This window comes from Harpia harpyja, chromosome 17, assembly GCF_026419915.1.
Source record: "Harpia harpyja isolate bHarHar1 chromosome 17, bHarHar1 primary haplotype, whole genome shotgun sequence".
In the NCBI taxonomy this organism is placed as follows: domain Eukaryota; kingdom Metazoa; phylum Chordata; class Aves; order Accipitriformes; family Accipitridae; genus Harpia; species Harpia harpyja.
In genome coordinates, this window is record NC_068956.1 from 6,853,041 (window position 1) to 6,875,249 (window position 22,209).

The window sequence follows — 22,209 nt, forward strand, 5'->3', positions numbered from 1 at the left end:
ACTTGGAAAAACAGCAAATAGCAGAGCTGGGAACATGAGATGATAAATTGCTTTGCTTCTTACAGGAATGTTCCATTAGTCCTTCCCAGTCAAGATCCTATGTGTGAAGGGACCTTGCCTTTAGGTACAACATCCCTAAGATGATAAATCATCATCTGTAGGCAAAAGCCATTTGTTACTGAGTGTTAATGTTGAAATAATTAATGTGATTAATCTAGCCAGTCTTAAATCTACTCCTTAGAACAGGATACCTCAGACAACCCTGTCTGCCTATTAGGTAGGCTCAATCCTTTAGCCTCAATGGGCCTCTGCCACAGAGGATGCATATTCCTAATATCTGTCTTCTCCTAAAGGAAGAGACTGGAGGGAAGCAATCACTGCTGTTTGGGTTATTACGCTCAAAATCTTGTTTATGGGCCAAGAGTAAGCACATGTTATATGTAAGTAAAACCATTGTTAGTATAACTGAACTCTTAAAAGTCTAATAACTATTAGGCTAGAATTAACTGTTTCAGAAAAAAAAAATCAGTTACAATAGTTATGCTCACACTTTTTAGTTTCTACCCCTTTTCCTGGTGTTGTGCTCACTCTTCCAATGCTTCTCTGGGTCCTAGGGTTGGCAGTTTCAGTCTGGTAGTGGTGCTGAGGAGTGCGGGATCTTATGACAAATCATCAGCATCGAGAATTGTTTGCTGGGAGGAATATGATGTTTGTGTTGATGGTTTCTTCTTCCTCCCTCCAGGATCTACTTGGGGCTGTTTTTATGTTTTCTAACGCACTTACGCCTTTGCTCATTCTTCATTGGCCTGCAGCTTTAGGTTACATCCAAATATTCTATATTTGGTGCCTTTTTTGTATGTTTGCTATTTCTTTGTTCTCTTTGTTACCTCTAAAACCATGTTTGTCCAGCTTCAGGTCTGCATTTCCTTTAATTGGCCATGGGTGAGTTATTTATAGTGATGAAGTCTCCAGTGCCAGCCTGTTCCCCATCTCTTATCATCCCCTGCCTGTAATCCTCTACACCATGTCCTGTGTCTCCCTTTCTGAAAGTTTTTGCTATTGTGCCAGGCTAGTATTTCTCTATTCCACATCATTGTGTTAGTCATAAATATCTCACTCTACATGGACTATTTGCTTGTTATTTCTGTCTATATAAAACTACAGTTGTACCACATGAAGATAAGTAAAATAAATTAGCCATAGACACCTGGCCAGTTAAAGAAATTGCTGTGTCAGCTAAACCATATTAAAATAAAACTGCAGGCAAGTCAAGAAAAGTTTAGTCAGAGCAAGCAACAAGGCTCAGTCCTGAGGCCTCGAAAACTCAATACAAAGCTAAAGGCTTGCTGCTAACATGGTAATACCATATTATTACAGGGCTAGATAGTTATGGGTGAATTAAAACTCTGAGAGCTTGGGATAAATCTGTTCTTTCTTTAGAGAACAGGAGCCAGGAGTTTTGTAGCAAAGGACATGCCACGGGGAGTTTTTTTCAGGAAGGATGGGTTGTCTTGCTGGGCTGAATGATACTTATCTGTCATCTGTCTGCATGTGTAAATCACTCCCTCCCCTCTATGTCCACCCACATTTCCCTCCCATTGACCAATTTTTTCTAGATCTGCCATAAGTGTTGACCTGTCAAAGATGCCTACGAACTCTGTGAAATTTGATGGCTGGGTAGAGGCGAGAGACAGATTAATTCCGCTCCACCCCACCACCTCCCCTTCCCCAAAAAGTGGGAGCTCTACACTTCTCCACACTGTTCATCCTACTGCTATCCATTTACCACGGCCAGCCAGCACACTCATAGCTACAGCTTCTTTCCCTGCCGGCGGTTTGGGGGTTTGTATTGCAGAGAGCAAGCGTTGCTGGAGGATAAAAAGTGGTGAGGATACGGGATGGCAGCTGGAGCTGTCGATTGCTGGACACCTCCGTAGGAAACCAGGTCTTGATAACTCTGTGCCCACAGCACTGGGAGCTCATGGGTTATAACACAGGGAAGGCCCAAGGGAGCGGCTGCGTTCAACTGCTGCGATGAGAAGTATCCCTCAGTATTAACACTCATCTTTGAACCAAGCTGAGAATGCTTTTCATTCATCCCTAGATGCTCTCCCACCTCTGCATGTTGGTTTTCTTTCCCATGATCCCTATCTGTCTTTATTTCTTCTATTTCCAGCCTGGACCTATTTTCCACCCTGCTGAAACCTGTCATCTACTTTTCTTGGCCATCTAGAAGAGGGATATGCACATATTTTCAAAGTGTCCAGGGCACAATGCAGACTTTGGAAACATAACAGGAGATCAGTGGTAGTGCTGCCGTTATTCTTGGCACTGTTAGACGTGGGTGAGCATGGAGAACACACAGTCAGCATTTTGAAGCCTGTTAAACAGTAATATTACATGACACACGTATGATGATATTCACATGAGAGCTCTAAACATCTAGGACCTGGACTTTGCTGGCAGTTTGCTAATGTCTCTGTCTATATTAAAGCCCATTTTTGGTCAGGTATTTTCACAGGCACCCAGGCCTGTGGGCTGTTACTTTATGTCTGCTGCATTTTAAGCACTAAAGGAAAATTGAAGTTTATAGGTAAATTCATTCTGAGAGTTGGCATTAAAGGAAATGTTAGGACATTTTAAAAATACATATTTTACAGTGGGGGTAATTGATGGGTCAGCGATGCAGTTTCTCTTTCTGAGTGATTTCCCTTTGATTAGGTTAAGCTTTCCAAATAAAATGTTCTGTAAGATGACATGAGACATGTCAAATTTCATGTTGTTTGGTTTTGTTAGAAATTGAACAGAAAATGGAAACTGAGTTTAAATTTGTCAAAGTTCAAGCTTATGCAGTGATTAGCATATTTCTTGTTATTTCTCAGCAGGTCATTGCAAAGAAAGATCCCTGTTTCCATCAGGGCAACTGCCATTGAGTCTGAATTCTCTAAATGGTAACAAAGAAACAAGTTCCTAAATATTTATAGATTTAACAACTAACAAATGCTGTTTCTCCCCTCTCAACCTTCTCACCCTCATTTATAAAAGCCTTTTCCTTTCATGATTTGTGGCAAGTACTGCCTGTACAATGGGATTTTTGCCAACAATTCCAAAAGGAACATGATAGAGTCCATGGGAACTGATTGTACAACCTCAATCACAGTTGCTCCTTCTCGCCCACTACTCTATAAATCCCAAATTCTAGTTAACAGATTTATAAGGCAGAGGGCCACAGGGGACCATTAGCTCATCTGGCCTGATGGCCCATATATCACAAGCAATTGCACTTTATGCGGTACACTTTACCAAGCCCAACAGTGTATATGTTTGGATAAAGCATGTTTGCCAAGAAGGCATTCAGTCTTGGCTTCATTATGTCAAGGTAGGAAGAATCGGCGACTTCCACAGTAGTCTGTATCAGTAATTTCTTCGTTAATTACTTTCCTGGTTAAAAGGTATGGCTTATTTCTGATTTGAAGTTGCCCAGTTACACCTTCCAGACATTGTTTCTTGTTATGCCTTTGGTAAATCAGAATTTGTTAATACCTAGTTTATTGTCACCATGTACTGTGCCAAAGAAAAGGCAGGGGTTAGAGGAATGACTATTTAAATAGAACAAATTCTTCAAGTGCCTCTCAATGAGGCATTTCTTTGACTCCAGTTTTTCTACAGTCAGTGGTTGCTCTAGCAAACCTGGCTAATCTACCCTACTGGTGAGAGTTAGGTTAATCCACCCATGGTTGCTCCTTTGCCAGTGGAATATCCAAAATGACATAAGACTTTCAGGTACTTTCAGTTGCACAGCTAGAAATTCATTTGCAGAAGAAAAAGTCCAAATCTACTATCTGTCTTATTCATGGGACGAATTATCTCAGAGAATATCATCTCAGTTTTCCTCTTCTGAGATCCCTGAACTCTGCACCGTTTAGTTTTAGACACGTTCCTGTTTTACTCCTCCAAAGACAAGGCAATGGACTTGCTGAGAATTGGATAATGATTTAGTATGTCCGTGCAGACCGAGTTGCCTTCTGCTTCTTTTTGCCATCCTGCTTAAATGTCACCATTCCAGTTCTTCGATTTCTGCTTTCTTTAGTTCTCTTGAGTCTATGACACTGGCCTCTGCATATGCTTGCTCAGGAAATCTTTGTTAACGCATATGAGATGTAGCATGAAATTATCACATCATTTTCTTCCCAGATGGAGATACATTAAAATCAGCGCAACTCAATGTGGGATTGAGCAATTCAGGTATTTCAAGCAGGATCATTTTAGCATTTTTAGTCTTGCTGTTCATAAAATAAATGGCTTTCACATATAAAATAACTTAGACTTTCCTCAGAAGAACTGAATTACTAATCATAAGCTATTATAAATACAGAAAAATGATATATCTCCCAAAAAAGAGAAATCACAGGTGGGAGGAAACGTAATGGTTAACATAGCAACAATTCTTGAAATAAGTGAAGTGAGCAAAAATAAATGCAGAAAATAAAACCACTTGCACAGATTTAAAAGGGTAGTAAGACAAAATTGCAGGGAAAAGCAAAGCAAACAGGAAATCAGGAATGATGGAAAGCATTACTTACTATCTATGAGATGAACTGAACTGTTTCAGCATATTTCTTTCAGCATCAAATGAATGAATAAAGACTTTTTAAAAATGTTGCCTAATTTGTAATTTACTATTTAATTTCAAATAAATTTTGTATTATTTTGCTTTATTCTATATTAATGACTTGGATGCAAGAGTGATGTCATTTACAAGATACCGGGATGATTATGTATTCTTCAATATGAACACAGATTACTGAGTAAACTTGTTCTTGGAAACCGAAAATTATCCTGCTGATCTAATGGTGATGTACTTCTGCCCAAGAATTGTATTTATCTTATTGGCAATGTTACCTCATACACGAATAGAGGAACTGTCATGCTGAATCACTGCAATGTCCTATGCAGTTCAGTCCTGTACATAAAAATCAAACAAATAACATTCTAGAAGGATTTGTTTTAAACAAAAATCTTCTACTTTGTTTTACTGAGCCAGCATCTAGATCTGAGCAGTGTCTTGTAACAATGAGTTTCACACTCCAATTCTGCTCTATTTAGATTTTTTCCCTCCATTGTGGAAGTACCCACTTCCAGTTGCATTGGCTGTACTTGTGATAAGTTGATGTGAGTCACGAGAATCCAACAATGGCTTTGTCCGCAGCCAAGAGGATATAGTTTTCACTTCTGTTAAGTTTCCAGAGGAACTTGGGAACTTGCAAAGACATGAGCCAACAACACTGGTATGACTACTGGAGTTTTCTGCCCTCAATACTTACAGCTTTGCCTTGCAGAACTGCATTAGTGGTGGAGGGTTCTTAAACTGTGGAGTATTGGCTCCTCTCTGGGATATTCCCTTTTTGGAGTCAGACAGAGGGTTCTGGCTATTCACAGTCTGCTAGCAGAAAGATGTAGATGTTCTCAAGTCTGATTCTTTTTTTTGAGAACCAGCCAGTTTAGGAATTTTGTATTGGCTAAAAAATATTGGCTCCGTTCTAGAGAAGCTGAGATGGGACATCATGACTGACTCAGCCAACCTTAATGTGTGCTGTTGCTGGGCTGGGGGGCTGCACAAACCCAACCCATATTCCTGTCCACTCTCTGCTGTTGGCAGTTGAGCCTGGGTAGCTGTGCAGGCAGGTGGTCTGGTCCCCAGTCCAGTGGAAAGCTAACGAAGGAAGGGAGGAAGGAAGGGGCAGGGAAAGGGGAAGGGGAAGAGGGAAGGGATGTCCATGAGATTGACTTTTGTAGTCCTTGCTTCCACAAGTTGGCTCACCAACAATCATCTATATCTCAGACATATTACATGAACGGAACTGGACAGAGTAACCCAATCTCTTTTCTCCATCTCAGTCATTATCTTATGTATTTCTTATGTCGCTTCTTGTTTCTTTCCCCCCCAGAGATGCACAGTCCAAATATTTTCATCCTCACCAGCCTTGCTGCCCTTCTTTGAATATTCCCTTCTCTATTTCTGCTGTGTTCCTCTCAAGACCGAGTGATCAGAGTTGCACACAGTGTTGTAGAGGTGAGGGTAACAGTGATTTATATAAGGGCACTGAAATACCTTTAGTGGTATTCAGGGTGTGTATTATCTGCATCCAAAGGACTGTCCCTGAGAAGTTCTCAGGATTTGATGATGAAGTTGATACATTGCCTGCTTAAATGTGCTGTAGCCCACAGCTGAAAGACAGCATTTGTATGAGTATTCTCTCTTCCCTTCCTTCTACTTTCTTGTGGCTAATACAGATACAGGGTTGGAAGAAGTCTCCTGCTTGATTCCCAAGTTCCCATCCCTGCCAGCTCCCAGCCTCATGCCTGTGCTCCCTTAGTCCTGTCCCATAACTGGCTGCTAATCACAAGATGGTACAACTCTGACCAGCCCTGAATGATCCAGGGGCAAATTCCCTGCTCTGCTGATGGGTCCCTGTGCCATCATTGAATTGTCTGGGGTCTGTATTCATTCTGAGTAACTTTAGACATCTGCAGTATAGATCAACACATTCAGTGGGAACCCTTTTTATTGTCAGTGTGGAGAAAGAGGCGTTTTCAAGGTAAGAGCCATCCACTGTTTCAGGTGCAGACTTCAGAATAAGAGGAGTTGTGCCTTTGAAGTGCCTCTCTTGGACACATCCTCACTTTAGATGTCTACATATAGTAAGATGAATCCTGCCCTGACTGACAATCTCCATGTGAATTACTGCTGTTCTCTCTCTCCTCCTTTTAAAATGCCAATCTTTTATTCCTGCCCAGCTCTGGTGTTAAGGTGCATTGATTTTCATTGGGCACATCAGACATAACACAGCAACAAATAAGCAATCAAAGCTGACCTCATAGATTTTGCTTCTACCTTCTGTTAATCTTTTCCTTTGTGACATGAGGAAAAAGAGATAAATGGCCACTGTTCTCTCTCTTTGCATCCACTTTCCAAGTGCTGCTTGCAGATTTCATTAACCTTCCCTTTTTGAATATTACATCTCACTTTTTGTTATTATAAAAGCAAACGATTAAAGTAGTGTCTGATATGTTGTATAGATAAATATGTATACACAACATATATATGTATATTTTGCTTCACATTACTGTCATGTAAAAGGGGAAATTTTATGTTATGTTGCTTTCTTAGGGCATTAATAGCATACTTACTACCCTCCTACGCCTGACACCCGAGGGTTTCACCGGCAATTTACATTCTCTTTTTCCCCAGGGGTAGGAAAGTCAGTTCCAAAGACCTAGATGCATTCATCCATCATGTTTGGCTGCAGAAGTAGCTGGTTATTTCTCTTCAGAGCTGTAGCCCTTCGAGGAGTCTTATATTGTTAGCTCTCATTTTAGAGCAGCATTGTGCCTGGAAAAAGGAGCCAGGAATACCTGAAATTCAGATGAAGAAACATGTGGAGGTACCTGGTCTGAGCCTGCAGTGCCATAGTGAGGTATTTTGCTGCCCAAGCACGTTTCTTGATTTCAGCCTTTTCCCTTCCTTCCCTCAACTTCTCCAAGCTTTGCTCTGACTCCTCCTCAGCCCTTCATTTACAGGGGTTGTTACCAGCATTGCAGTGGACCTGCATTCTCTTCTTTCTCATCAAGAATAGTGGCAGCAGCACCCACGTTTGCCTCCAGTGGCACCCCCTCTCATATGACTTGATCAAATGCCTTGAGGCTAATTTTGGAAGCTGAGGTCTGCCACTGCTCCTACAGGAACCACAGGTTAGAATATCCTTATAGCCTTTCACATCAGGTTTGAAGGACTCTCACATTTGGTACCAATGATAAATAACAGTCTCTAGAATATGTTGTTGTTAATCTTCCTTGGAAAAATTCAGAAATACCCCTAACAGCTTCTGGGGGCAGCAGAAGTCAAAAGGGGAGCTTTGACATGACTTGTGCTTCTGTGTGTTGTTCTCCTCAGCTGTAGCATGGGGATAGTCATCTGCTTCCACTTGAGGATGATGTGAGATTTTAAAAAAGTGGGAAAAAGTTTAGCACCTGTTGTTGGAAATCAGTGTTGTACTTCAAGGATTTAAACTTTATAACTTTTCTTGTCCGCATCTTTATTTATATTGGTCTGAATACAATGCTGTCTCATCCATCCTGAGAGGAGCTGGTAAGAAAAATCTCTGTTCCCTGGCTAGGGAACATACAGAGCAAGAGAATGGAAACGTATGAATAGCACTTGAAATCAGTACATCCAACCTGCCTACCGAAGCACTGACCATCAGCGCTGATGGGAGCTAGATGGCAAGAGGAAGACTAGAAAACATCTGCACCCTCATTGACTCCAGTGAGAGGTTGTATAGAAATAGTCAGTATTTCTAGAAAAAACTGTCTCACAAAGGAGAGCTTTTGATTCATTGAATCACAAAAACAAGTTTAGGAGTTCTATTTGGCTGCGAGTACTTTTCTGCTGCCTAAGACTGGCAAGGAAGGTGATAAACAGAGGGAGAAATGATAAATGGGAAGGAGTCCTGGAGAGAGACTGCTGGGATTTGTGTTTTATTTTTGTGGAGTTGCTTCCCTGGTGAGCTGTAAGGAACCATAAGCAGCACAAAGGGGGGCAAGCTAATCTCTTCTCCCATGCAGATGACACGAGTGAGCATCTGTAGTTAGAAGGAGGAGGATTAGCTTCCATGGGGCACCTCTGTTTCCTTCGCACAGATGGGTTAGCAGCCGTGGGGAGTAAGGGGTGGGAGAGGGACCCCCAGCTTTAGCCCTCTGTTTCTCTCCAGCATGCCAAGCAGAAGCAAGGAGCAAGCATGGAGGGAAAAGTAATTTGCCATTTATCTATAGATGCTAACAGATGTCTCTCACGAGGGAACAAATTGTCAACTTCAAGGCACAGTGTGTTCCTAGGTTTGCTTTCTGCTCAGGATATACCGTATCCCTAAATAAGCAGAGGATGCTGCCTTGCAAGGAGCTGGGAAGATTAACAAGAGTGGAAGTGGTAGAAGGGAAGGTAAAGGTTAGAAATAGGGAATAACAGTAACAGAAAAGATCCAGCTTGGAAAGTGCAGTCTCATACATCTGGGGAAAAATAATCAGAGACTCAGCTGTTCTGCAGGAGGGAGATACTTAGAGAGCACTAGAAATGAAAAAAAACCCCTAGAGATAGCAGTGGGAAACCAATTACATGTGGGCTTGTATTGGCACTAAAGAGTATGATTTTGGGGCTACACACAGAGGCAAAAACATTATCTTCCAGGGAGGTGATGATCCAGCTGTATATGGCACAGGTGGAACAGTATCTCTGGCTCTGGCGTATCAGTGCCAGACTGACATGGACAAACTGGAGGGAATTCAGACAAAAGTGTCATTAGAAGGGAAAGGGTTGGAGAGAATTTTTTTATACAAGAAAGATTAGACATGTATTTTATATGGCTTGGTGGTGATTTGAGTTGGAAAGAATAACATTCTACAAAACCCTGAAGGCAGTAAACAGCAAGGAGGGAAAAATACATTTAGGGTAGCAGAGTGGGTATATGTATAAGGGGTAAAAAGGATCAAGGAGACCGCAGGCAAGAAAAAATTCTTTGAGGACAAGACTGATATATATGATTGTAAAATGGCCCTAAGAGGGAAGTGGTAGATGCCCATGATGGGCACATTTCAGTATCATCGGGAGCATGCTGAGATGCCCAGGTTAACTTGGGTGCCAGAGCAAGTCTGACCCAGCAGCACATTGCTCCACGCAGATATCTCCAAGCAAGACGTCTCTTGGTGGCCAACAGACGTATTCTTTGTCCTTAACGTGGCTCTACCCCTAAACACTTTCCAGGTGTGACTGGCTTACCCATTCATGCTTCTTTACACAAATACAGTTCTACCTCTCTTCTTCAGTGTCTTCCAGAGGAAGCTTGGTTTGTAAGAGGACATAGAGGACAAGGGTGTCCTCCTGCCAAAGCTACCTGTCAGCTCTTTTCTCTTTGCTCCTGGGTCACATTCAGATCCCTTTCTGAGTTGTGCCTGACATGAGCCCTCTTCTGCTGCTACAGAGAGCAATCCTTCCCTCTTTCCCTCGTGCTCTCTCTCTCCTGGTTGTACTAAAGCCCATGGAGGTCCCCTGGTTTTCCTACCACGTGGCTGGTCTTCCCTTTCCAGAATAAACAAGCAGAATAGCAGACCTGGTCACTGCTGCAGTCTTTGCCCTGATGAGAGCTGTGCCTCTTCTCCTCCTGCCTTCTCAAAACCAAGCGTGAGCGTGAGGACCTGATTACACCATTCAGGGCTCTGTTTCCCCTGCACTGATGCCATCCGTCTGTGATATTTCTGTTTTCCTCAGAAGCGCTGCAGGGCTCGGCGTGTCTTTAGCACCACTGCACAAATTCGCATCTCCTTGGCACCGGCTTTACGGCTGGGGTGGAGTTGGAGACCAGCATCGCTGGGGCAGGAACTGGTGGGCCCAGTCTGGGCTGAAAGGGGGTCCTGGGCCATGGGGAGGGTGGGGGAAGGCCCTGGGCTGCACCCGCAGTTCAAGATTTCCAACCAGAGCTCTTTCGGTGATTTGTGATATCGATGGAGATTTTTTTTTTCAGTTGTTTCTATGGAGACCATGATGCCTTCTTTGATTGCAACTTTTATAGGGGGATTAGTAAGAGCGTGTGGCCTTTCACTGCAGCTCAGTGGTTGAGCTCCAGCGCAGCGTAGTAAGTGGAGGTTGTTAACGTCTGGTAGCAGTGTAGGGACCTTTGTATTATTCAGCAATTAGTATTATTCACTGGTACCAAACCCACAAAGAACATTAGAGTATCACTAGGGGGATGAGCAAATTAACGCCACACATACTTTAGTGTACTGTTTATCAATGAATGGCAATCCACCCATGTTTACAAGGACACAATTATTTGGCTCTGTTCCTCCCTCGCTCCTTTCAGTTTTATTTTATAAACCAAAAAACCCCCAATGCCCCACCTAAACAAGGATTTAACTTTGGCTATGAACTTGTGGGGGGCTCTGAGCTAAAGCTGTTCATGGTGATGTGTCTGATTTCTCAGCAGCATGAGCTGGAGTTGGGGGGCTCAGCCCCAGCAAACAGATCTAGCCCCATTTTGAAAGAATCTGCACCCCAAACCTGAATGCAGCACTGCAAAGCCCCATGTGTTCACTAGCAGCAGTGACGAAGCTGCTCTTGACTGTGGAAAAGTATGAGCTAGGAAATGGTCAGAAGATACTTCTCAATAGAAAAAAACCAATATACCTCTGGGGTATATGTAATGTTTGTTTCAGAAAGCGTTGCCTAGCCACTACCAAACAGACCATTTCACTCACAAAATCTGCAGGGTGGAATTTGTCAGTTAAATTTTAGCCGTGTGACACTTCCTGTAAGGCACAAATGAGCAACACAATTATTTCAAAGCATTAAATGCTGAAGACCAGAAAGTCCAAAAACCAGACCTATCTTGCCCTTCTTCTATTTTTGTACTTTTAAACTCCAGTTCTTCCTGCTTTCTCAGCAATGCAAGGACCTGTAACTCTGTAGCACGCTGTGGATGTGCTGTACAGAGAGGACAAGATGAGATGGGAGTGTGACACATGTCACCAGGATGTCCCCCATGAGCCAGCCATGCAGGAGCCTCTGGCATAGCTTGAGGAGGCACAGGGGAAAATGTGAAAGTTATATCCATCTTGTCCTATCACAAAAACAGTAGCTCTTGCCGGTGGGCTGCAGCTTCCATACCACAAGGACGGGGTCAGAGCATCGCAGCCGGCAGCCATCTCCACCAGCGCCCTGAGGCACTGCCTGGCTTTGCTCCGTGTGGCACGACCAATGCACGCGCGAGAGCCCGAGCTGTGCTGCAGCATCCTCGGCAGCCCCTCGGCTGCCAGAAGCAGTGTATACCACAGGATTCATGAAACCTCGAGTAGGTCATGCCGGCTGTTGCCGCTGTCTTTAATTTGCGGTTCAGGGCTTGACAAGAAATGCACCATTTTTCTGCTGCATATGGGGAACAGGTTGTTGTGGTGGGTTGACCTTGGCTGGACACCAGGTGCCCACCAAAGCCACTCTATCACTCCCCTCCTCAGCTGGGAAAGGAGAGAAAAATATAATGAAAGGCTCCTTCCTCCTCGGGGGCAGGACTCCTCACTCATCCCCTGCATCCACCGTGGGGTCCCTCCCACGGGAGACAGTCCTCCATGAACTGCTCCAGCGTGGGTCCCTTCCCCGGGCTGCAGTCCTTCAGGCACAGACTGCTCCAGCGTGGGTCCCCTGCAGGGTCACAAGTCCTGCCAGCAAACCTGCTCCAGCGTGGGCTCCTCTCTCTCTCCACGGGGCCACAGGTCCTGCCAGGAGCCTGCTCCAGCGTGGGCTTCCCACGGGGTCACAGCCTCCTTCGGGCATCCCCCTGCTCCGGCGTGGGGTCCTCCCCGGGCTGCAGGTGGAGATCTGCTCCCCTGTACACTTTCTTCAGTCAGCCTTGTGGGAGTCATTGCAAATTGCTTAGACTTTGTTTGGTTTTTCTTTTTTTTTAATATATAGTGCATATCGGAGACTTACTGAAATGTGACGCGTGTGTATTACAAAGGCTGGAAATCATAAAACTAGAGATAAAAAGTAATTCTTTAAGACAAGTAACATCCTGTACTTGCAATTGTAGCCATAACTTTGCAAAAAAATCAGCCAGTGGTCATTAAATAGCAGCTTGTATAACATTTCAGACAGATGGGAAAACCTCTTTCATCTGAATTGTTGAACTAGGTGTTGCTTAGGTCTGTGGTATCAGAATATGCAACCCCACAGTATCGCTAGTGATACAGCAGTGGGGTGTGGGAAGTAGTAGAAGAGGAGGACCTACTACAGACCAAATGTTGCCCGGAGTTATAAGCAAAGACCCTCGATAGCAGCCTGTAGGCTAAGGAGATGCTGATATGGGTCCCCTGTGCGCAGGCTGCCAATTGCAACCATCTCCTCTGGGGAAAATGCATGCAGCCTGCTTCATGCTTGTAAGCATAGTATATAACATTTGATTAATGAAGAGGAGGGTAAGGAAGAGTGGTTGGCGTTAGATATGCTCTGGAAAACACTAGCCAGGCTTCTTGATCTTAAAAAGCATGTTGTTCAGTATTTAAGAAAAAAAAGAAAAGGTTTAAAAGCTTGGATTTGTAATGAACAAAGATAAAATTTGGTTATGTCAATAGTGGCCTTTGCCTTGGAATAGCAAATAAATATTTTCTTAGTAACATGAATTTTTGTAACATGAAGTATACTCATACTCCTAGATTAGGATGATTTTGGTGACAGGCAGTTTAGCAGTCTTTTTGTTTGGTTTGCAACATAGCCTGGGGCAGCTGACCCATGACCTATTTTTTGCTTTAATAAATCCTACCCCTGTGTTCTTCTGTTTTGAAAACAGATATAAAAAAGGCTAGGCAGTAATTTAATAAATAGGAACCGTAAAGCAGAGCTAACAGAAGGAATTACTTAAAAGGTATTTTTAGTGGCATCCCTGTGTCCAAAGCGGCAAAAGGATTCAGTAAGGATTACAGCTGTCAAAGCAACGGGCAGGAGGGACTTGACTTCCTACAGCCTTTATATTCAGGGGCTGTTAGTTCTCAGCTGTTTCTTACCTTCTCTTGACCATCCTTTGGGCTCTACGAGAGCTGCATTTTTTTTTTTTAGAGGTATTTTGTTTTGTCTGTTGCTGGTAGAGAAGCTCTGGATACAAACAGCATATTATGTTGGGTCCAAGGTACACAGATTAGCATGGGAAGAGTGACATTGGTAGAGATCCTTCAGTAGCTGCATCTATGTAAGGACAAATGCACTGACACTGCTCGTGCAATGCTGACACATTTACATTTACGGTAGGATTTGCTTTATGGAGTAACACTAAAGGTTGGCATAAAATAAAACAGGGTACAAATAATTTCAATTTAAATTCCATCCACAGCTTCATGTCATAAGGTCTTTCACCTGAACCTCCAAATGATCCTAAATTCTGTAGCTTTTGGAGAAGCTGGGAACTGTATTGGAACCAAACTTTGCAGCTGAAGATCATCCTGCTTAATGTCTAATATTTGATTGCACAAATGGTTCTACATCCAGCACTGTATCTCTTCTGTGATTTTGATCAAATTTTGGAGAAGCCATTTAAATGTTTAATGGCTGCTTATATAAAAATCTATGGGAACTGTATTCAAATTGGGCCAAATGTGCTTAAAAACCCTTAATATGGATTTGGATCTTACGCCAGGCTCTGGTTTGAAAATGTTGATCAGTAATAAAAGTGACTAATAATACCTTTTATTGTGGATTCCAATAATGCCTGGGTACACAATCATCAAGTAAATGGAATTCTTCTTCCCATTATCTTAGTCTGAAAGAGGACTGAGCCATTAAACCAACCTAAATAATAAAGAAACATATAACACTCCCCATGAAAGTGTTTGCAGCTGTGTTCTTCCACCACATGTACCATAAGGATTCCATTATAATAAATTGGGGGTGTTAGTGTCACAATATTGCCATCATTATGTGTTCAAAATATGAGTCAGATCCCCAGCACTCCTTGGTGTTCTAATATCATAAATACGTGTAGTGTTTTACTTTTAGTTCTGGTTTCTAAGCCTTTAGAGGGGAAATTGCCTGTCCCAATAGAGTGTGAAATTTTAAGGGACACATCCAGCCTGGAGTAATGCTACAGCCATATTCCTCCTTCCTCTTGGCCACTCATGGGAACTCCATTTACCTTCTCCTTCCAGGGTTAAGAGGTTCTTCTCTGAGCTCCTCTGTCTCCCAGCCTCATCACCACTGCCTGCTGCCTTTCACCACTTTCTCATCTTTCTTAGTCTTTTCTCCCCATCTCCTAACCATGACTTGCTTAATTTCCAGTGTGTGTCTCTTCTGCCTGTGACCCCGATTCAATGTGAGAGTAGTGGTTACCCCACGTACCCCCTCCTCGTGGACTGTAGAGAATGGGAGGTCCCTTTCTGGCTTTAGCTGTTTTAATGTTAAAGAGGAACGGTGGTCTTTTTGAGTGAGGAGCAACTAATGAATTGATAGCCCTTCATAATGGTATATGGTGAGACATGTTAGAAAATCACAGAAATATGCAACATCTGGGGCAGTGAACAAATTTTATGCTTCCTTTTGTATTAAAAGACTTGACAAATGGGACTTTGAGCAGAACAAACATACTATGTTTTATACGTATATAACCTTCCATTGCAACTGTTTTCTGTTGCTGCTTCCCCTCGTTGGTAAGTAAATTAGTTCTTTTTATTTCTCGGAAGCAAGTGCAAGTCTTTTTGTTATCCTATTGAAGGAATTTCTGTGCCATTTCCTAATCTGTATAAATTAGATACATTGCACATGTGTAAGGTTACTAGATATATATTAGATTAGATATATAAGCTAGGTATTAAAGTCTACTTCTGAATGTTTCCTGCAATAATGTACCAGTGTATGTAGATCGTATATAAATCAATCAATCAATCAATGAATCAATCAATTAGTATCAGCTCTGGAACCATGTCATAACCATATCTGTATCCCACATTCGCTCTGAGCAAAGTGGGAAGATTTTCACCAATAGAACTGCAATGTGGAAGTGATTTAGTGTCAAATCTGCTATGTAGGGAATATCTGAGGGTGACATGGCAATTACGGATAGCTCTATGCAGAGGGCTAGAGAAGAAAGAATTGGAGCAATTAGCTCATGTTAGTGCTTTCAGGAAGCCTACGCTGATGGTTTCGTACATGTATTCCTCCAAGCCATTGAACTTCCAGGCCTGTCATCCTGCTTGGGAAAGGAAAGGACAGAAAGCAATGGAAGAGGATGCAGCGATATCGGGATGGCTACTGAGATTAAATCAGAGCATTTGCAAACATTATTTTGTTTCTCATGAAAACTTTCCATTTCTCCATTACTAGCATCTCAGAAATTATTTTCCTGGTTAGCCCTCTGACCACTCCCATAAATGGAGATACATGTGGGATTTGTCTCCCTTGACTTTGGTAATAATATTTAGCTTTATAAAAAGTACATTAAACTTTCAAAGACTTTACAAATATTATGGAACTAAGCTTCATTCAACTGTTGGCTCTTGTTCTCTTGTCAATGAAATCTCCTATCTATCTGATAGAAGTTCCCACAGCCAGTTTATGAGTCTTTTATGGTTTTATTATGTCAGGGCTGTCTAAGTTAAAGGCTTGTCAGATTTAAGAAATAACTTTTAATTGCCTATTTGTTCTTGCAATATTTTTTCCTTTAATATTTCATTTTTTCTATCTCAGAAATAGATTTGTTTCTGTCTGCTGTGAGCACCCACGCTGCTTTAAGAGTGTAGTGAAGTGAACACTTATTTCTATGAACCATTAAACTGTTGTGATGAGAACGTGATTGTAGGATTGCATTGCGTTCCCTGCTGGATCAAAGCAGTCCCAGGGGCTCTGAGTTATAATCCCCTCAGGTGCAAGTAGGATGCTGACGTGATTCCTACCTCCAGGCTGCAGCTGCTGGAGGAATGGCCGAACGGGACATATATATGAATGGACTATATGAACTGCAGACTCTCGCTCCGCATAGAGTTGCCATTGATGCTCAACGGTAAAGCAAGGGGCCTGAGCAGAAGATATCCATACTGTTTCTGGCCATCTCTGCTAAAGGGACTTTAGCTCTCTACAACTACCTGAGAGGAGGTTGTAGCGAGGTGGGGTCAGTCTCTTCTCCCAAGTAACAAGGGATAGGACAAGAGAAAATGGCTTCAAGTTGCACCAGGGGCGGTTTAGTTTGGATTTTAGGAAAAATTTCTTCACCGAAAGGGTTGTCAAGCATTGGAACAGGCTGCCCAGGGAAGTGGTTGAGTCACCATCCCTGGAGATACTTAAAAGACGTGTAGATGTGGGGCTTAGGGACATGGTTTAGTGGTGGACTTGGCAGTGCCAGGTTAATGGTTGGACTCGATGATCTTAAGGGTCTTTTCCAACCTAAACGATTCTATGATTCTAACCTATGGGAGAAGGATGGGACCTGTTGTCCCTTTCGCCACCCCATCTCTATCTACCTGTGATCATGAGCAAGAGCCCTTACAGTTTTCATCTTGAGCTTTTTTTTAATCATCACAATGCTCTATTCAGTGTATCTGCATACCAAACACTTGCTACCTTTGCATCTCCTTAGGATGTAAGGCTCCTGATTCATTATCCCTAATAAAGTCTTGTAAAGTAAGCAGCTGATTCTTGCATAATATGCATAAATGATAGTAATAGGTGGGCCTGTGTGTGTATGAGCATGGTAGATGTATTACACTGGGACTTTTTCTGTTCTCTCTTGTTGTTTTTACATATACATTTCTCCAGTGACTTTACTGGGTCTTCTCTAGGTTTACGTCATTGCCAACAGCATGCATACCATTGCAAACTGTATGGATTATTAATGGAAAACCAGCTGAGAACTAAAATAAAGCTCCAGTAATGCTGGACTGAGAGATAATTCTCAGCATTCCAGCAAAGCGTAACACAATTAAATCTCCAAGTTGTCAAAAGCTTAAAGGAGTGGTGGTTAAAAGGGGTACTGAGTACAGCAAGGGATCCAAGCTCTGTGTTAAATTACACCCATGCAAGTCTGTAGTAACTTTAAATGAGGTCACCTGTACCAGATTTACAATGCCAGAGCTAGAGCAGGATCTGACCTAATCTGAGTAAGGGGTGATGCACATCAAAGGTGTTGGCATAAAGGCAATTCAAAAAGTGGTTGGAAAATAGCATGAAGTATTTTAAAAAGAAGTTTCTGAGCTGCGAAGGTCAAAGGAAAACTCAAATGTCAGAAATATTATGTCTACAATCCAGGACTGTTTTATACAATAATATGAAGCTACTAATGCTTTCCTCTTAATATTTACAAAAATTGTGTAACTTTCTATTACTTTTTTCCACTTTAACTTACAAATATATTAGTATTAGGAAATATTGTACACTACAGTAATATATGCAAAATGAGGTGCAAATTAAAGCTGTTTGGAAAACTTTGGCAAAATGCTCATATTTTTTCTTTTTTTAAAAACTGCAGCTTCAATTTTGAACATTGACTTAAATACAAACATACTCTAAAAAGGTATCAGTACTTTACATAACTGTGTAGCTGCTGTTGAAGTAAATTTTCTCACCACTTCTGGATGTGAGTTTTACATAAGAAAGGATGCAAATTCAGACTCAGCACACATTCATACAGACAGCTCACGACAGGGTTTGGATCAAGATTTAATTGTCATCATCTTTGCTTTTACTTTTTTGAATCCAGTGTAAGAGAATGTGTTAATCCAAAGGAATTACAAGTATAGAAAGAGTGCAGAGCCAGTTTTGACATGCAGGTTTTTTTTCTGTAGACTAACAGATATAGTTATATTAAGGAGTTTGCTTTTTTAACATAGTTACTGAACATCCTGTTGTGTCTTAATCTGCTTCTGAAGCATATATAGCAGCTGTGCTTCATTAGCTTCAAGTTATTACGAACGTAGAGTATAGTCTTGTTTTGTGAGTGGGAATACTGAATGTTCAACAAAATGTGACGCCTGTAATTTGTTTGTTATTTTTTTCTCTTTCCATGTAAAATGATATTCCCATTCTCATTCTGCCTCTAGCCCTTGCTATGAAAAATTAATACACAAGACCTATAAAGATCGCTGTGCTCTCAAAAGGGCCTCTTCTAAGATCTGCTGACTGACTGCACTTCCTTTGCACCTCAGCATTGTAAATGTTGAGCTTCTCTATTAATAGAGCCTCCACATCCTAAAAAAGGCGGTTATATTTTAAATAAACTCAAGTTTTTAGGCACGCTTCCAATACAGCATACGCCAGCTGTCAAACAACTGGCAGTGAGAGAAGACAGTTCTGTTCAGAGTGGGAGTCAGTTAATGGACATCACTGGGAGGAACCCATGAAGTTAGTGCACTTTATATCTTATCCATGGAAGAAAACCATGCGGTGGGTATATCTGTGTTGTGGCTTGCAAACTAATATGGATATACGTTGCTGAGGTGTGGAGGGACAGTGCTTGTTATGTACTAATTCACTCTGTCAAAAAGAGCTGAAGTACAGCCAGGACCAGAGTGACCTCTCTCTAAGGTAACTCAGCACTGTTACTACTGCACTGCATAATTTGCAATACCAAGTGTTAACCGCAATTCCCAGTGTTGCCAACTATTTTAAGCATATTTGTGGAGTATGTTTTGAATTCTTAAGGACTGTATGCTGGAGCTGTGGGATTCCAAGGGTGTTTCAGTTTTCAGTTAAAACACAAAATTCTCATCAATGCAGAAAAGTTTGAAACTGAGTTGTAATAATCATCACAAGCAGGTAAATAAACAGGGTCTATTTATTCTTTTAAAAACATCATGCATTTAAGAGTAATGCTTGCAGACCTGACGTAAAATCAGGTTGGAAAATCTCTAGTTGTCTTCACAAATCACGGAATAATTTTGGTTGGAGGAGACGTCTGAAGGGGATCTAGTCCAACCTCCTGCTCGAAGCAGGATCAGCTAGATCAGGTTGCCCAGGGACTTGTCCAGTTGAGTTTTGAGTATCTCCAAGACAGGAGATTTTGCAACCGCTCTGGTCCCTTGTTGCAGTATTTTGACAATCCTCATGGTGCTCTTTCTTTCCTTATACCAAACTGAAATTTCTCTTGCTGCAACTGTTGCCTCTCATCCTATCCCTTTACACCTCTGAGAAGAGTCTGGCTCCATCTTTTTTACACCCTCAACTACATTAAGTAGCTGTAGATAGCAGTAAGATTTCCTCCTTCCTTCCACCTTTTCTTCTTAAGACCAAGTAAACCCAGTTCCCTCAGCCTCGTCTTGTATCCCATGTCCTTCAGGGTCCTGACTATCTTGACGGCCTTCCCTGGATTGCCTCCAGTGTATCGATGTCTTCTGTGCTGGGTAGCCTGAACTGGACACACGAATCCAAGTGAAAGTCTAGAGCTAAGCAAGACCCAATTTCCAATCATACTGGCTGGGATTCTCCTCTTCGAACTTCGGGACTCTCATCTACACCCGAGTGTGTCACTCCATTCTCTTTGCAGCCAGTGGAAAGAAATAGGTCCTTCCAGAGTGCTATTTGCCTTTCTCTTTCAGCTGTCTACCTTAGGATGAGATGCCTTGTGTCCCAGAGGGACCATTCCTCTACACTGATTATGAAAGCAACATGTTCAACTGTTTGTCTACACTGTATTTCTCTTAAGTTAGGTGAAATAATTCCCAGCCTGAGTCTTTGTGGGTGAGAGATGGTAACTAGTCTAAATTATAATATTGCTGCTAATGATCATAATCCCGCTCCTGAGAAAAATGCATGAACATTCTTGACTGCACAAATGTTGTCTTTGGAGTTTGCTGATTTCTGTCACTTTGCAGGCACAGTGAGATAAATAACGAAGGATTAAGATGGGCTTTCAGCGAACAGTTGCAAGGTTCATATCCGAAAAAGTTTCATGTCTTTTGTTTAAATGAAGGCACTCTCACTTAGTCAGGAATTCTGCAAATTTTATATTAGCTATGCTTTGAACACTCAAGCACTGCCCTTCACGTCAGTGTCAGAGAGCTAAGCCATGGGATGGCAGAGGGCAGGTAACTGGGTCTTGGCTGAAGATGAGACACATGGGTGAGCTGGGGGGGTGGCTGAAGAAAGAGCGTGCTAATCCTGACATCTCTGCTCTAAGGCATCTTGAAGTCCACCATATGTTACCATACATCACTACTGCTTGCATAAAACTGCAATACTAATCAAGCATTTGGAATTAAATTGTAATTAATCTAAGCAGGCACCATGCACTGAATCATGAGCCATACCCTGGATTCTCAAAAATACTTAGCATTCCTACTGGCAACTGAATATTTCCTTGCAATAAGATGCTGATTTAATCAAATATGTGGGTCCTGTAAAGAGCAGCTTTTACCAGCCTTCACTGGTCAGGAGCTTTCCCCTTCCTTTCACGGGTTATTCAAAGCAGTCTTCCACCACAGGCTGTAGGATGCTGGAAATGACTTGGTACCTTGTCAGAAAAAAATCTCTCATTCATTCAGCCTGGCAAATATACAGGGAATAACAGTTAATTGTACCTGTACGTATTTGTTGGACTGAGTGCGAGGATGAGATGGTGAAATATAATGGCCTGTGATATACAGCAGGTCAGGCTAAATGATCTAATGGTCTCTTCTGAATACATGAATTGCTGGGCTGTGTGCCAGAAGCCAGACAGACTCCTGGTGTTCCCACAAGTCACTATATTCATCTATCCCTACCCTCCTGAACTCTGTGGTGAAACTCCCATTTGCATCATTTAGAGCAGGATATTGATGTGGGTAGTTAATGCTAAAATGAAAAGTACAACGAACTTTGTTGGGAACCTCTGAAGTGCTGGTAAATGGAGACACAGCTAAGGCTAAAGAGGTCCCAAATCCTGCTAAACTAGAAAGTTCACCCTAAAGGATTTAGGCTCCACGGGATCGGTGCCTTTGGTTTTTACTTCTCAGCTGCCAGTTCCTGGCAGCTCTCTGGCACGGCACTGCCAGCTACATCTTGTACTCTGCAGCGCGCTGCTGAGCAGGGCCCCTCTGCACCGCGTAGGGGGGCCGCTCCTGACATTGCTGTTTGGCACCGAATAGCATTTGCGTCACAAGCTGCGGCTTCAGGTTGTCACTCGGCTGGTCCCCGAATCCCTGGCAGTATGGTTGTCTTCTCCTGCCCCCCTGCTCCTGCACCGGTGCTGCTGCTCATCTGGATCCACAGCCAGACAAGTTAATTATAGGCAGAACAGTATTCACTTTTGCTCCAACAATATAGGTCCTGTGTCAGCTCACCTTAGGATTAGACCTGTGCCAAGGCTGGCACAAGGTAAACAGCAGAAATATATGACTGTGACTGAGATATGGGAACAGGATTGTCCCTTTTGCAAAAGGGCAGTTGATTAGGCTGACTGTGACATGAAACTGCATTTTTAGGGTGGCAGGCTAGTGGTGAAATTCTGTGCAGCAAGACTCATGGTAAAAGCAGTGCCCCAGGCTGCATTCAACTTACTTGCGTCACCTAGTTTCCTAACTTCTAATGAGCTTTTCAGAGTTGAACTTCACTTTATTCATTAATGTATCGGGAAGGAGGTAGGCTTTTTATTGACTTGAGTATTTTTCTCCCCTGGAAGCCCTGGCACTAGTGGTGCCAGTCCAGACATCTCTCAG

General features: G+C 42.4%; 1 protein-coding gene across 14 annotated transcripts in view; it reads left to right on the plus strand.

Moving 5' to 3' along the window:
• Window positions 1-22,209, plus strand: part of DLG2 (discs large MAGUK scaffold protein 2) — a 1,027,713-nt gene that overhangs the window by 63,269 nt on the left and 942,235 nt on the right. The gene's annotated exons all lie outside the window — the stretch shown is intronic.